This window comes from Oncorhynchus gorbuscha, linkage group LG07, assembly GCF_021184085.1.
Source record: "Oncorhynchus gorbuscha isolate QuinsamMale2020 ecotype Even-year linkage group LG07, OgorEven_v1.0, whole genome shotgun sequence".
In the NCBI taxonomy this organism is placed as follows: domain Eukaryota; kingdom Metazoa; phylum Chordata; class Actinopteri; order Salmoniformes; family Salmonidae; genus Oncorhynchus; species Oncorhynchus gorbuscha.
In genome coordinates, this window is record NC_060179.1 from 47,471,001 (window position 1) to 47,483,649 (window position 12,649).

At 41.3% G+C, this 12,649-nt stretch overlaps 1 long non-coding RNA gene across 9 annotated transcripts; it reads left to right on the forward strand.

Moving 5' to 3' along the window:
• Positions 1 to 2,333: 2,333 nt before the first annotated feature.
• LOC124039936 lies at positions 2,334 to 12,156 on the forward strand. Of its 9 annotated transcripts, none has more exons than XR_006839655.1 (8): positions 2,334 to 2,632; positions 4,262 to 4,339; positions 5,044 to 5,128; positions 5,893 to 5,929; positions 7,458 to 7,578; positions 7,893 to 7,964; positions 11,464 to 11,593; positions 11,700 to 12,156. It is a non-coding gene; the product is annotated as an uncharacterized LOC124039936 (long non-coding RNA). The 9 variants fall into 9 exon arrangements; XR_006839656.1 differs by having other exon boundaries at positions 4,276 to 4,339; XR_006839654.1 differs by lacking the exon at positions 4,262 to 4,339 and adding an exon at positions 7,669 to 7,790.
• The last annotated feature ends 493 nt before the right edge of the window (positions 12,157 to 12,649 follow it).

Sequence of the window (12,649 nt, forward strand, 5' to 3'; positions counted from 1 at the left end):
AACGTCGTTACAGCGGGTGGGTCATGTTTCAGAGGACGTATGACTCAACCTTTCCCTCTCAAGTCTATTGGGGAGTTGCAGCGATTGGGGAGAAAAATATATCTAACATAGGCTAGTATCAAACTTTGCTTTGGCCAGGGTTGTGGAAGCTCTGTGGGCACAGTGATTTGAGCTATCTGATTGGCCAGTGCAGTAGGCACATTCGATTTAGCCACAGATCTCCCAGTCCGCCGGGTAGGCATAGTCTGCAGTTTCAGACAAATGAAATGGTTAAAAATGGGAACACTTTGCAGGGCTTTCTGAATTAAGTGTATCTACCACCAACAGAACAACACAAATATAAAAATAAGGAGCGCATGCCTTTAGCACAGACTTTATAGTTGTCTTTTCTATAGAAATGTTTGGTGATTGACTAGGAATGTCTTTGAGATCGAACAGTTGATCGCGATCGACCGGTTGTTGACCACTTCATTACAATATGTCATATTATAGTTTTATGTATGAACTATAGCAGTCAGATCAATGTATCAGCAACATTTGAATACTAAAGGTAAATTGGTAAAAGTCAACAAAACAGTGTAGATCTATGTAATGACATAACAATTGGTGAACAGGCAAAGACAATAATATTTTTTTTACAACGCAATACAGATCACTGCACATAATGTACCATACACAGTATAGACAAGGCATTCACACAATTCACATCAATAACAGGTAAAATATACAATAAAATAGACAGTATAAAGTAGGCTTGGGCGCTATACTGTATGTGCCGTATACCGGAGTATTTGGAAATAGCCACGGGATGGTTTTTCAAATGTTGTATTTATTATTTTCGTTCACCTTTATTTAACCAGGTAGGCTAGTTGGGAACAAGTTCTAATTTACAACTGTGACCTGGCCAAGATAAATCAAAACAGTGCGACAAAAACAACAACACAGAGTTACACATAAACAAACATACAGTCAATTGCACAATAGAAACATCAATGTACAGTGTGTGCATGTGGTAGAAGAGTAGGGAGGTAAAGCAATAAATAGGCCATAGAGGCGAAATAATTACAATTTAGCGTTAACACTGGAGTGATAAATGTGCAGATGATGATGTGCAAGTAGAGATACTGGGGTGAAAAATAGCAAGAAGATAAATAACAATATGGGGATGAAGTAGTTGGGTGTGCCATTTACAGATGGGATGTGTCCAGGAACAGTGATCGGTAAGCTGCTCTGACAGTTGATGATTCAAGTTAGAGAGGGATATATAAGTCTCTAGCTTCTGTGATTTTTGCAATTCGTTCCAGTCATTGGCAGCTGAGAACTGGAAGGGAAGACTGCCAAAGGAAGTGTTGGCTTTGGGGATGACCATTGAAATATACCTGCTGGAGCGTGTGATCCGGGTGGGTGTTGCTATGGTGACCAGTGAGCTGTTCGATGCTAATGCAGAACGCCACAGGATGTTTTTGTGCTGGGCAAGGGTAGTCAAGTCTGGGGTGAACAAAGGGCTATATCTGTTCTTAGTTCTACATTTTTTGAATGGGGCATGCTTGTTTAAGATTGTGAGGTAAGCACTTTTAAAGAGCAACCAGGCATCCTCTACTGATGGGATGAGGTCAATATCCTTCCAGGATATTCTTGCTGTAGTCCACTCGTGACCGGTCACATTGTACAGCGCGTGAATAGAATAATGGTCTAAGACACTACATAGCAGTGCAAACAGTGTTGTTACAGATACTGGTTCAATACCTGTGCTGGCCTCGACTGGGAGACCCATGGGGTGGCTTTTGGTTTTAATTTACAATCTTCCAATCCTCTATATGTAATTATTGGTGGAGAGTCATGTCAGATTTTTCAAAATACTATAGGCCTGCCGTAGGTGACATGAGTCTCACCGGTGTTGAGTAATGTGCTGTTAAAAGCGGTGAAGGTCTTATTTATTTCAAGAGCATATTGAATTTAGAAGTAATTGGATTTGAAGCAATAGCCTACAACTATTTCAGCACCGTTTTGCGCTGCTCTGAACAAGCATGGGGACTGGTCTTGATACATCAATGAGATTTTTATTTTGACTGAATCTTCGTTTGGGTATTGGTTAAACTAAAAGTGTAGTGTATAAATGTTATGCTTTCAGTGTAACCTTTTATTTAACTAGGCAAGTCAGTTTAACTAGGCTAATTCTTATTTACAATGACAGCCTACTCCATCCTCCCCATCTGCCAGGGATTATTTTGCTAAAGGGCGCTAAACAGTTTCCCATGCATTGTCAATGGGGTTTGTAAACCAACACGGATGTAATAGAATTCTGGCCACATGCTGACTCAGTGGCGCCATCCTCAATGCAGGACGTGGGAGTGGGGAGGGACGCACACTCTGTAAACAGGAATAGGTGCAACTCCGATCACTGAGCTGGCAAGCTTAAGGTAGCTAGTTAGTCACATAAATGTACGTTCAGACTGTTAATTATTTCAGTCAGATTTTACGAAGTCAGCATGGCTTAACATAGTTGCTTTCGTTTTTGACCTCGACATTTTTGCTGGATAGATACTGTCATAGCTAACATGCTGGCGCTGCTAGCTAGCTAATGCCGCTCATATCTGGATGCATCACTATTTCCGGAGAGAGCAGCATACTGGTAAGGCAACTTTGCTTTCAAACGTTTTCATCATCTGTAAAGTTGTTTTACATACAAGCTAGATAGGTATTATGTTATTCATTTGTTGTTTCTTTGGAGCTAGCTAAGCTATCACTAGCAAGCTAGGTGGATAATAATGTGGTAACGTTACAATATTACCACAGATATTTCATCGGAGGTATAAATGTGAGACATCCTGTTAGCGTTTCCTCTTACTACCAAATGTTGTAGTAAGAGGAAGCCCACTGACATTTTCTCATAAATTAAACAGTTGATCTCCATACAGTTTTCTGTTTCCAAAACTATAATCTATAATAGAGTGCACTGAGTTTGGTAGACTTGACTTACCTAATTGTTTATATAGATTACTTTGTTTAGGACGAGTGCACTAGATAGTGGGCGTTTTCCTGATGAACGCCATGCATATTCAGTGAGGCACAAATGGTCTTCGTCCTCTTCTTGGCGGTAGCTAACTAGCTGTCCCAAGTAGATATCTAGCTGGCTAGCTAATTCACAACTAAAAAAACAAAACATACTTGGCTTAAATAGCTAGAAAGCGATTTCTTTGCAAGTTTTCCCTCTACTAGTACTCCTTTTGTGATTCAACTTTTTTCATGATAAGAAACATTTGCCATCAATAAATACCTTATTTACTGTAAAATGGAAGGGATGAATATCCCTTTTCCAGTTTCCAGATGTTGAAAGGTATTTAATAAATAATAAAGATGCATTTGGACTAACTATTACATGGTGAGGCACACGTTGTCATCTGTAGTGTGCTGTATCCATGACTACCCATTGAATCAATCACCAAAGCAATAATCACTGATAGATAAAACATGCTAGCTACCAGTAATGAAACAAATCTATAGCTGGGTTTAACACAACTATCATGAGGCAGCATGGCTAGCTAATGTTAGTTTAACAATGTGCCCAGCCATATTACATCCAAGGCCATCCCAGGGTATGCTGCACAATCAATAGAAGCCATTATCTGTTTTTTTTTTGGGGGGGGGGGGTTGTATCATTTTATTTACACAACATGCCTACCATGTTGAAGATGCAAAATATTATTTTGAAACAAACAAAAAATAAGACAAAAAAAATGGAAAACTTTAACGTGTGTAACTATTCACCCCTGTAAAGTGAATACTTGAGAATAAAAGTGAGCTTTTTTTTTTTTATCTGACCAGAGTACCTTCTTCCATATGTTTGGGGAGTCTCCCACATGCCTTTTGGCAAACACCAAACAAAATAGGAAAAACACCAAGGTGGATGAATACTTTTGCAAGGCACTGTACATTTATTAAAAGCCTTTTAACATGGTGAAAAATATAGAACATATAGACACCATGAAAGTAGAGCATTTGTTCACAACCTGGAAGAACACATTGTGCATGCATCCCATGAATAGGAAAATGGCAGAAAGACATACACCATGTGTAGCATTAGAGCAGAGCTTCAACACATCTATCAGGTTTCAGAGGGCAGCAACTGAAAATGTTTCATAGAATAAAGTGTTGGTCTTTATTCTAATGTTTCATATGACAGGATCAAGTGTGAGTCTTTATTCTATAATATGTTCTCCGTTATTGGGGGTGTTGCTAATCAAGCGATGGTTGTTAAAAGATGGTGTCTTACAGAGGAGTGCCCGTTTTGATTGAAGATGAGTGTGACGTAGACCCCAGAAGTCTGCAGACTACAGGGGTGAGTCCATATACACTACTGACTATAGCAGGACACGATCCATAAGAATGTCAGGTCCTCATTTGGGTACTGGTCACAGGAGTAGCAAGAAAGGCTGCCTTTCTGCTGACTTCTGGAGTCTACGCCACGCTCCTCTTACACATACAGAGAGACAAAACAACATGGCTGCTGTTTAAATTAACTGTAGAGTACTATAAAAAAAATATCTAATATCAGTGTTAAGTCCCTCTTCTCCAAATCTCTAGTCCAACATCTGCATCTAATTTTGAACCTGATTTCAATATGATGACCATGCTTTTTTATTGACGTCACTAAGCCACCTGACTGACCAATAAACGTGACTTTGAAAGGATGTGGTCTATTTTAGTAGAACATCTTTGGTTACTGAATAACAACAATATAGCCTTGTTCACTACTAGTTGGCAAGTTGGTTGATATGGGGTGCGGTATGCTAGCGTTGTTGTTATTCGTTGGGTCCCTTGACAAAATGATGTTATTTTTGACTTGGTAAAATAAACCAATGGTTGTGTGCACTCTCACTATATAGAATTGTGTGGTTTGGTGGCAGATTTTCACAAGAAAATAAACATTTACTGTATATCATCAGCAATTCTCAATCAGATGAGATACAAGGCTAACCCATATTGTATTTCATTCATTCATAAATGTAGACACTAATTATTGTTAATATTCCAATTCTCTAGGCCCTCCATTCCCAACCCTGAAGCCCCCTGTCCCCAGCAGGAAAGACCAGGAAAATGTGTTGGCTTAACTTCCTATTGAGGAAATGTAAGACAACTCAATGTAATATTTAGATTTCGTTACTTACATGAATAGAAGCATATACAAACAATCTATCAAATGTATTTTATAAAGCCCATTTTACATCAGCAGTTGTCACAAAGTCCGGAAAAGGATACCCAGCCGAAAACCCCAAAGGGCAAGCAATGCAGACATAGAAACAATGTGGCTAGGAGAAACTCTCTAGAAAGGCAGGAACCCAGGAAGAAACCTAGAGAGGGACCAGGCTCTGAGAGGTGGCAAGTCCTCTTCTGGCTGTGCTGGTGGAGATTATAAAAGAGTACAGACATTTAGCCAGATTATTCTTCAAGACGTTTAAACGTTCATAGATGACCAGCGGTGTCAAATAATAGAGGGTTATAGAGGGTGCAGTAGTTAAGCACCTCAGGAGTAAATACCACTTGGCTCTTCATAGCTGAGCATTTAGAGGTTGAGACTAGAGGTTGACCGATTTAATTGGAATGGCCTATTAATTAGGGCCGATTTCAAGTTTTCATAACAATCGGAAATCTGTATTTTTGTACACCGATTTGGCCCATTTCTAAATGTTTTTTTACACCTTTATTTAACTAGGCAAGTCAGTTAAGAACACATTCATATTTTCAATGATGGCCTAGGAACGGTGGGTTAACTGCCTTGTTCAGGGGCAGAACGACAGATTTTTACCTTGACGGTCTGGGGATTCAATCTTGCAACCTTACAGTTAACTAGTCCAACGCTCTAACCACCTGCCTCTCATTGCATTCCACAAGGAGCCTGTCTGTTACGCAAATGCAGTAAGAAGCCAAGGTAAGTTGCTAGCTAGCATTAAACGTCTTAGAAAAAACAATCAACCACTAGTTAACTACACATGGTTGATGATATTACTAGTTTATCTAGCGTGTCCTGCGTTGCATATAATTGATGCAACGCAGGGGGATGATTTAACAAAAGCGCATTTGCGAAAAAAGCACATTCGTTGCACATCCAATAGTCAAAGGTACATGAAATACAAATGGTATAGAGAGAAATAGTCCTATGAATACTATATTAACTACAACCTAAAACCTCTTACCTTGGAATATTGAAGTCTCATGTTAAAAGGAACCACCAGCTTTCATATGTTCTCATGTTCTGAGCAAGGAACTTAAACGTTAGCTTTTTTACGTGGCACATATTGCACTTTTACTTTCTACTCAAACACTTTGTTTTTGCATTATTTAAACCAAATTGAACATGTTTCATTATTTATTTGGAGCTTAATTGATTTTTATTCATGTATTATATTAAGTTAAATTAAGTGTTCATTCAGTATTGTTGTAATTGTCATTATTACAAATAAAATTAAAAAATTGTCCGATTAAACGGTATTGGCTTTTTTTTTGGTCCTCTAATAATCGTTATCGGTATCGGCGTTGAAAAATCATAATCGCTCGACCTCTAGTTGAGACAGTAGGTCCGGTAGAGAGAGACCGGATCAAACAGTGGGTCTGGGATAAGTTAGTACCTCCGGTGAGCCTTGAGCAGGTCAGCAGCACGACTAGGTGGACTGGAGACGGGGACAGCCAGGTAGTCCTGAGGCCAGGTAGTCCTGAGGCATGGTCCTAGAGCTCATGTCCTGCATCCTTTATTTCACCCGAGTCTAGACTAAGCCCTAGAGGTGTGTAACTTCACATGATTTAGCCAACTTGTCAATCCAGATCTGAATATTTGATATCCTTTTTACTGTACTCTGTTTATAGTAATTTTTCCCAAGCTAACCACTGATTGGCCTACTACACAAATGTGGTCAGGTTGACACCTCTAAGTCATAACACAGAACACACACACACACATCAGATTGCAAGAGCAAGTACAATGGGCAGTTGGGAAAATGAAGTCACACGCAGACTTAATTCATTTGTTGTATTGTATTTATTATGGATCCCCATTAGCTGCTGCCAAGACAACATTAGTCTTCTTTGGGTCCAGCAAAATTAAGGCAGTTGTACAATTTTAAAAACATAACAATACATTCACAACACATTAAGCGTGTGCCCTCAGGCCACTACTCCACTACCACATATCTACAACACAAAATCCTTGTCTACGTGTGTGTATAGTGCATATGTTATCGTGTGTATGCATGTGTCTCTTCACAGTCCCCGCTCTTCCATAAGGTGTATTTTTATCTCTTTTTTCAAATCTAATTCTACTGCTTGCATGAGTTACTTGATGTGGAATAGAGTTCCATGTAGCAATGGCTCTATGTTCTACTGTGCACCTCCCATAGTCTGTTCTGTTTAGGATAGTGTGTAGTCAAGGTTTTGTCATAAATTATATTGTGCCCATTTTTCAGATCTGCCAACCTGCTCGGTGGGTGACAGTTAACTGTCTTTCCACCAAGCTGTTCACTTCCTGGAGTGGCACACTGGAACTTCCAGAGGCTTGTAGACCTGAAGCAGTGTGATGTGGTCCAGGTAATTATCAAACTCACTCAATCACTCACTCACTCACACCACCAAAACAACCACTATGTGGATTTGACAGCTCTAACCTTTCCCCCTCAGACACCACCAAAACAACCACTATGTGGATTTGACAGCTCTAACCTTTCCCCCTCAGACACCACCAAAACAACCACTATGTGGATTTGACAGCTCTAACAGTTCCCCCTCAGACACCACTCAAAGTGAGTGAGTGAGTGATTGAGTGAGTTTGAATATTTCCTTAAGTTAAAATAATTATACAACAAAACAAAGTGACTCTCTTTCATATTTGACACCCCTATTAGCTCAACCACAGTCGTCACAGCTGTAGTCGTCTGCCCCTGCATCTGCTACCCCGGCCACGACAGGTGATACAGGTAATTATGGTGTTTTGGTGGTGTCTGAGGGGGAACTGTTAGAGCTGTCAAATCCACATAGTGGTTGTTTTGGTGGTGTCTGAGGGGGAAAGGTTAGAGCTGTCAAATCCACATAGTGGTTGTTTTGGTGGTGTCTGAGGGGGAACTGTGTTAAAGCTGTCAAATCCACATAGTGGTTGTTTTGGTGGTGTCTGAGGTGGAACTGTCAAATCCACATAGTGGTTGTTTTGGTGGTGTCTGAGGTGGAACTGTGTCAGAGCTGTCAAATCCACATAGTGGTTGTTTTGGTGGTGTCTGAGGGGGAACTGTTAGAGCTGTCAAATCCACATAGTGGTTGTTTTGGTGGTGTCTGAGGGGGAACTGTGTTAAAGCTGTCAAATCCACATAGTGGTTGTTTTGGTGGTGTCTGAGGGGGAAAGGTTAGAGCTGTCAAATCCACATAGTGGTTGTTTTGGTGGTGTCTGAGGGGGAACTGTGTTAAAGCTGTCAAATCCACATAGTGGTTGTTTTGGTGGTGTCTGAGGGGGAACTGTCAAATCCACATAGTGGTTGTTTTGGTGGTGTCTGAGGGGGAACTGTCAAATCCACATAGTGGTTGTTTTGGTGGTGTCTGAGGGAGAACTGTCAAATCCACATAGTGGTTGTTTTGGTGGTGTCTGAGGGAGAACTGTGTTAGAGCTGTCAAATCCAAATAGTGTTTGTTTTGGGGGTGCCTGAGGTGGAACTGTGTCAGAGCTGTCAAATCCATATAGTGGTTGTTTTGGTGGTGTCTGAGGTGGAACTGTCAAATCCACACAGTGGTTGTTTTGGTGGTGTCTGAGGGGGAACTGTGTTAGAGCTGTCAAATCCACATAGTGTTTGTTTTGGTGGTGTCTGAAGGGGAACTGTGTTAGAGCTGTCAAATCCACATAGTGTTTGTTTTGGGGGTGCCTGAGGTGGAACTGTGTCAGAGCTGTCAAATCCACATAGTGGTTGTTTTGGTGGTGTCTGAGGTGGAACTGTCAAATCCACACAGTGGTTGTTTTGGTGGTGTCTGAGGGGGAACTGTGTTAGAGCTGTCAAATCCACGTAGTGTTTTTGGTGGTGTCTGAGGTGGAACTGTGTCAGAGCTGTCAAATCCAAATAGTGTTTGTTTTGGGGGTGCCTGAGGTGGAACTGTGTCAGAGCTGTCAAATCCACATAGTGGTTGTTTTGGTGGTGTCTGAGGGGGAACTGTGTTAGAGCTGTCAAATCCACATAGTGGTTGTTTTGGTGGTGTCTGAGGGGGAACTGTCAAATCCACATAGTGGTTGTTTTGGTGGTGTCTGAGGGGGAACTGTCAAATCCACATAGTGGTTGTTTTGGTGGTGTCTGAGGGAGAACTGTCAAATCCACATAGTGGTTGTTTTGGTGGTGTCCGAGGGAGAACTGTGTTAGAGCTGTCAAATCCAAATAGTGTTTGTTTTGGGGGTGCCTGAGGTGGAACTGTGTCAGAGCTGTCAAATCCATATAGTGGTTGTTTTGGTGGTGTCTGAGGTGGAACTGTCAAATCCACACAGTGGTTGTTTTGGTGGTGTCTGAGGGGGAACTGTGTTAGAGCTGTCAAATCCACACAGTGGTTGTTTTGGTGGTGTCTGAAGGGGAACTGTGTTAGAGCTGTCAAATCCACATAGTGTTTGTTTTGGTGGTGCCTGAGGTGGAACTGTGTCAGAGCTGTCAAATCCACATAGTGGTTGTTTTGGTGGTGTCTGAGGGGGAACTGTCAAATCCACATAGTGGTTGTTTTGGTGGTGTCTGAGGGGGAACTGTCAAATCCACATAGTGGTTGTTTTGGTGGTGTCTGAGGGAGAACTGTCAAATCCACATAGTGGTTGTTTTGGTGGTGTCCGAGGGAGAACTGTGTTAGAGCTGTCAAATCCAAATAGTGTTTGTTTTGGGGGTGTCTGAGGGGGAACTGTGTTAGAGCTGTCAAATCCACACAGTGGTTGTTTTGGTGGTGTCTGAAGGGGAACTGTGTTAGAGCTGTCAAATCCACATAGTGTTTGTTTTGGTGGTGCCTGAGGTGGAACTGTGTCAGAGCTGTCAAATCCACATAGTGGTTGTTTTGGTGGTGTCTGAGGTGGAACTGTCAAATCCACACAGTGGTTGTTTTGGTGGTGTCTGAGGGGGAACTGTGTTAGAGCTGTCAAATCCACGTAGTGTTTTTGGTGGTGTCTGAGGTGGAACTGTGTCAGAGCTGTCAAATCCACATAGTGGTTGTTTTGGTGGTGTCTGAGGGGGAACTGTTAGAGCTGTCAAATCCACATAGTGGTTGTTTTGGTGGTGTCTGAGGGGGAACTGTGTTAAAGCTGTCAAATCCACATAGTGGTTGTTTTGGTGGTGTCTGAGGGGGAACTGTCAAATCCACATAGTGGTTGTTTTGGTGGTGTCTGAGGGGGAACTGTCAAATCCACATAGTGGTTGTTTTGGTGGTGTCTGAGGGAGAACTGTCAAATCCACATAGTGGTTGTTTTGGTGGTGTCCGAGGGAGAACTGTGTTAGAGCTGTCAAATCCAAATAGTGTTTGTTTTGGGGGTGCCTGAGGTGGAACTATGTCAGAGCTGTCAAATCCATATAGTGGTTGTTTTGGTGGTGTCTGAGGTGGAACTGTCAAATCCACACAGTGGTTGTTTTGGTGGTGTCTGAGGGGGAACTGTGTTAGAGCTGTCAAATCCACACAGTGGTTGTTTTGGTGGTGTCTGAAGGGGAACTGTGTTAGAGCTGTCAAATCCACATAGTGTTTGTTTTGGTGGTGCCTGAGGTGGAACTGTGTCAGAGCTGTCAAATCCACATAGTGGTTGTTTTGGTGGTGTCTGAGGTGGAACTGTCAAATCCACACAGTGGTTGTTTTGGTGGTGTCTGAGGGGGAACTGTGTTAGAGCTGTCAAATCCACGTAGTGTTTTTGGTGGTGTCTGAGGTGGAACTGTGTCAGAGCTGTCAAATCCACATAGTGGTTGTTTTGGTGGTGTCTGAGGGGGAACTGTGTTAGAGCTGTCAAATCCACATAGTGGTTGTTTTGGTGGTGTCTGAGGGGGAACTGTGTTAGAGCTGTCAAATCTACAAGAAGCTCCTGGAATTATACCTAAAGTGGACATTGCCATTGGCTGCATGGAGTCGCATTAACAAACATCTTATGCAGCCCTGTTCACAAGTTAGAACATTGAAATTTGAGATTAAATCTACACCTCGTTATTTATTTTAATGATTTTGAATTTGGGTGACATTATTTCTATATAACCTACACTTTCTCGTTCAGAACTTGTAACGAGAATAGGACGGGTGTGGTTTTGTGACAATGATCAAGAGCTGCTGCTTACTGATTTGACAGAACCAACGCAGTTACACCTCAGACACGGCCAAAACATCACCTATGCAGTGTCGGTGAACACTTGATCTGATTGAATCTAGGCCTTACACTCCTTCAGTCTGTTTAATTGTATCATTACTGTCAGTTACGAAAATTGTGCCCATCTCTTTCAGATCTGCCACCCCCCAGTTCAGCTGCAGTCACAGCAGTCCTCTGCTGTGCTATTTAATTTACCAGCTGCACCAGTTCCTACTACACTGGCCTTGAAGGGAGAAACTTTTGAGGATTCCTAGATGGATGCAGGTAATTCAGAATTATATTACATATGCTCACTCACATCAACAGATGTACACACGTCATGTTGTTGAGATGTTTACTTACTGTCACTTTGCATCTCCACCACTGCCAGACAGACAGCCTCACCCAGAAGTGCATACACTGGGTCTATCAAGACTGACAAGCAGAGATGGGTGGCTGACAAAGAAAAATAAAACATGCCCTCACACACATTATCCACGTTGTAAATATGTTGTAATTGCTTGTTTATTTAATCTTTGCTCCATTTTATTTTAGGATTGGAGATATCTACTCCTACATGTCCATTCTCAATATCTACATAATTACACTAAATATCTATCAAATCAGTGTAATTGACAAGATTGTGAAAGACTGTGGCTTAATGTATACAGTTAGAGGAAATTCTGTGTGCTTTTTTCTGAATTGAAAAACATGTCTCTCACACACACACACATTGTCTAATTTAAATAAATTGCAATAACTTGTTTATTTTATGTATGCTCCATTTTATTTGACGAAAATATCTGCAATAAAGTACATTCACAGTTAAAGCAATGTCTTTGGTTTATTGGATATTTCTCTGAATACAATGCGTGACCAGAAGGAAGTTGGCAGACCTGCAACCCTTGGACTGTGTAGGTTTTGTCATCTGGACCTGAAAAATAGAGGGATAGGTAGGGAGGAAGAGTGCAGTTTAAAGGTTTATCATTAATAATTGACAATTCTATAATGAATTCATATTAGAATACATAGTGACCAATAGTTACTGTGTTGAGTGTTTTATTTACTAAATCAAGCCCCGAGGAGGGATTGAACCGTATCTCAAAAGCAGCAGAAAATGTCAAATATGGTCAGTTTAGTGTTAGCTACCTACATAGCTGTCTTTGCTGTCTTCGTATCATCGTATCATCGTATCCAAGATAATTGTGTTGTTTAGGTTTAGAGTGTGTAGTCTTAGAGTGATTATCTTAATTTACCGAGGTTAGCTAGCCAGCTATTTGTCGTCCTTAACGTAGGTGACTCTGCTAGCTAGCCAACTCTGCTAGCTAGCCAACAGCTAGC